The sequence below is a fragment of the Theropithecus gelada genome, chromosome X (genome assembly GCF_003255815.1).
Source record: "Theropithecus gelada isolate Dixy chromosome X, Tgel_1.0, whole genome shotgun sequence".
NCBI lineage: Eukaryota > Metazoa > Chordata > Mammalia > Primates > Cercopithecidae > Theropithecus > Theropithecus gelada.
In genome coordinates, this window is record NC_037689.1 from 147,411,103 (window position 1) to 147,415,528 (window position 4,426).

At 38.0% G+C, this 4,426-nt stretch overlaps 1 pseudogene; it reads left to right on the top strand.

The window, feature by feature from the left end:
* Nucleotides 1-3,281: 3,281 nt before the first annotated feature.
* LOC112616524 lies at nucleotides 3,282-3,987 on the top strand (annotated as a pseudogene).
* The last annotated feature ends 439 nt before the right edge of the window (nucleotides 3,988-4,426 follow it).

The following is a 4,426-nucleotide window of genomic DNA, read 5'->3' on the forward strand; positions in this document are numbered from 1 at the left end:
AGGAATACAACTAATCAAGGAAGTGAAAGATCTCTACAATAAGAATTACAAAACACTGCTGAAAGAAATTGAAGTTGACACAGACTAATGGAAAAATACTCCATGCTCATGAATAGGAAGAATCAATATTGTTAAAATGGCCATACTGCCTAAAGCAATTTACTGATTTTTTAAAATTTTTTTATTTTTATAATTTCTTTCTTTTTATTATTGATTTGTTTTTATTATTATTTTTTATTATACTTTAAGTTCTAGGGTACATGTGCACAACATGCAGGTTTGTTACATATGTATGCATGTGTCATGTTGGTGTGCTGCACCCGTAACTCATCATTTACATTAGGTATATCTCTAATGCTATCCTTCCCCCCTCCCCCTACCCCACAACAGGCCCTGGTGTATGATGTTCCCCACCCTGTGTCCAAGTGTTCTCATTGTTCAATTCCCACCTATGAGTGAAAACATGCAGTGTTTGGTTTTCTGTCCTTGCAATAGTTTGCTCAGAATGATGGTTTCCAGCTTCATCCATGTCCCTACAAAGGACATGAGCTCATCCTTTTTTTATGGCTGCATAGTATTCCATGGTGTATATGTGCCACTGATTTAATGCTATTTCTATCAAACTACCAATGACATCTTTATGTAACTAGAAAAAAATATTCTACAGTTCATACAGAACCAAAAAAAGAATGTAAATAGCCACAGCAATCCTAAGCAAAAAGAGCACAGCCACAGGCATCACACTAGTCAACTCTAAACTGTACTATAAAGCTACAGTAACCAAAACAGCAATAATATTGGTAGAAAAACAGACACATAAACCAATGAAACAGGTTAGGGAACCCAGAAATAAAGCCACACACATACAACCATCTGACATTCAACAAAATTGATAAAAACAAGCAATGAGGAAATGACTCCCTATTTAATAAATGGTGCTGGAATAAATGGCTAGCCATAGGCAGAAGATTTAATTTGGGCCCCTTCCAGTTTCAACTCAAGATGGATTAATCTTTAATTCATCAACTAAAACTAGATTGAAGACTTAATTCAAAAATCTAAAACTATAAAAATCCTAGAAGGAAACCTAGGAAATACCATTCTGGAACTAGGCCTTGGCAAAGATTTCATGATGCAGATTCCAAAAGCAATTGCAACAAAAACAAAAATTGACAAATGAGACCTAATTAAACTAAAAAGCTTTTGCACATCAAAAGAAACTATCAACAGAGTAAACAGACAAGCTACAGAATGGGAGAAAATATTTGCAAACTATGCATCCAACAAAAGTCTAATTTCCACAATCTATAAGAAAGATTAACAAATTAACAAGCAAAAACAACCCCACTGAAACTGGGCAAAGGACAAGAGAAGGCATTTCTCAAAAGAAGCCGTACAAGTGGCCAACAAGCATATGAAAAAGTGTCCAACATTGCTAATATTAGAGAAATGCAAATCAAAACCACAATGAGATATCATTATATAAGATGGCTACTATTAAAAAGTCAAAAATAACAGATGCTGCTAAGGTTGTGAGGAAAGGGAACATTTATACACTGCTGGTGGGAATGTAAATTACTTCAGCCACTGTGGAAAGTAGTTTGGAAATTTCTCCAAGAACTGAAAACAGATCTACCAATTCACCTAGCAATCCTATTACTGGGTATGTACCCAAAGGAATACAAATTTTTCCACCATAAAGACACATGCACACAAATGTTCATCACAGCACTACCCACAATAACAAAGGCATGGAATTAACCTTGATCCCTGTCAATGGTAGACTGGATAAAGAAAATATGGTATACATACACCATGGACTATTATGCATCATTAAAAGAAAGAAATAATGCCCTCTGCAGCAACAATGATGCAGCTGGAAGCCATTATCCTAAGCAAATTAGTGCAGAACAGAAAACCAAATACCCGCATGTCTTCACTTGTAAGTAGAAGCTAAACATAGAGTATACACGGACACAAAGGAGGGAAAAAGAAACACTGGGGCCTACTTGAGGGTAGAGATGGGAGTACCTACCTTTTTTGGCTGGGCACGGTGGCTTATGCCTGTAATCCCAGCACTTTGGGAGGCTGAGGTGGGTGGTCAGGAGTTCGAGACCAGCCTGGCCAACATGGTGAAATCCCATCTCTACTAAAAATACAAAAATTAGCCAGGCGTGGTGATGTATGCCTGTAATCCCAGCTACTCAAGAGGCTGGGGCGTGAGAATCACTTGAACCCAGGGGTTGCAACAAGCCGAGATCACGTCACTGCACTCCAGCCTGAGTGAGAGAGTGAGACTCTTTCTCAAAAACAAACAAAACTACCTATCTGGTACTATGCTTATTACCTGAATGATATAAAACTGATGCACCGAACCCCCATGACATGCAATTTACCTATGTAATGAACATGTGCCCCTAAAGCAAAAATAAAAGTTGGAGAGAAACAAAAAATAATTAAATAAAATGTTTTTTAAAAATAAATGCAGTACAAACTGCAAAACTAGAAAAAAAAATGAAATTACCAAATCATTTTCCACAGTGGTTGTACCATTTCATAATTCCCACTAGCAACATACAAGATTTTCTTCAACCTTGCTAACACTTAGTAATATCTTTATTTTTTAATTCAGTCATTTTTGGCCAGGTGCAGTGGTTCACACCTGTAATCCCAGCACTTTGGGAGGCTGAGGCGGGCAGATCACCTGCGGTCAGGAGTTTGAGACCAGCCTGGGCAACATGGCAAAACTCCGTCTCTACTAAAAGTACATAAACTAGCCGGGCATGGTGGCAGGTGCCTGTAATCCCAGCTTTAGGAGGCTGAGGCAGGGGAAGCCTGAATCCAGGAGGTCGAGGTTGCAGTGAGCCGAGATTGCGCCACTGCCCTCAAGCCTGGGCAACAAGAGCAAGACTCCGCCACAAAAAAAAAAAAAAAAATTTCAGTCATTTTCAAATATGTGTTTTGCTATCTCATCATGGTTTAATTCTCATTCTCTAATAGATGAGATGGACAGTACTTTTTCATGTGCTTATTTGTCATGTGTACGTCCACTTAGGGGAAGTCTATATTGATATTTTTTGCCCATTTACAAAATTTGTTTGTGTTAAATGAATTCCTGCGAGTCATTGTTTTGGACTAACGTCTGTCCCCAGGTCCCAGGAAAAACAGACCAAAACAGAATGGAGACACTGGTGCTAACTGCCACATAATCAAAGTGAACTTGGGTTCATCCTGTGCTCTCGCTCTCTGGGCTCTTTCTTCTGCTCATCTTTTGCTCTGCCATGCCCTGCTCCAAAGAGATAGCTTCCATTTCTTTCCCAGCAAGTAGGCCTGGCCTGCTGAGGAGGGCAGCATGCAGCTGTGCTTTGCCCACTCTCCAAGCATGCCATGGCTCTGACCCATGAGTGTTGACTGACCGTGGATTATGTATAATGCCTATGATTATACAATACCATCTATGGAGTAAGCTTTTATGAAAACGAACATTCAGATAGCTCTTCCTTCTGGATGTTATGGAGGAGTGGCTCTGGTCTGGCCTGGCTGCAAAACACTTTATAGATATAGGAGCTGGTGTCATAGATGAAGAGTATACAGGAAATGTTGGTGCTGTCCTGCTTAATTTTGGTAAAGAAAGGTTTGAAGTCAAAAAAAGTGATCAAATTTCACAACTTTTTTGTGAACAGATTTTTTTTATACTTTAAGTTCTAGGGTACATGTGCACAACATGCAGGTTTGTTAAATAGATATACATGTGCCATGTTGGTTTGCTGCACCCATTAACTCGTCACTTATGTTAGGTATTTCTCGTAATGCTATCCCTCCCCCAGTCCCCCACCCCCTTAAACAGGCCCCGGTGTGTGATGTTCCCCGCCCTGTGTCCAAGTATTCTCATTGTGTGAACAGATTTTTTATCCATAAGTAGAAGTTCAAGCTCTGGATGAAACTGAAAGGCATTCAGGAGGTTTAGGTTCCACTGGAAATAATTAAAATTTATGTCAAGAATAGAAAAGGAGAAATCATACCTTTTTCTGAAAAATAAAGAGTTTTTGCTTAAAGTGTTTTGTTGTTTTGTACTTCGGTAAACTTAACAGCTTTATCTTCTAAAGCTACTGCACTTTCTTTTGATCAAGGAGAGTTCCTCTGTTCAGATCACATTAAAAAAATGTGTTGTTTTGCTCCAATTAACAGTTTTATGTAAATCTGCTTTGTGATGACCTAATTCAAACAGTGTCTTTTTAAAAATCAAATGAATATCCATTACTAATACGGAAAAAATTTGTATTATTTAACTCAATAAATTATACCTCTTTAGCAATTTATTTTGCTTTAATTGCTTTAAATCATTAGCAATGTTTTTTATTCAATAAATTTGGATTCTTACATGGATACAAAATATTGCATAAGCTGAACCAAAAGAAATTTTTAA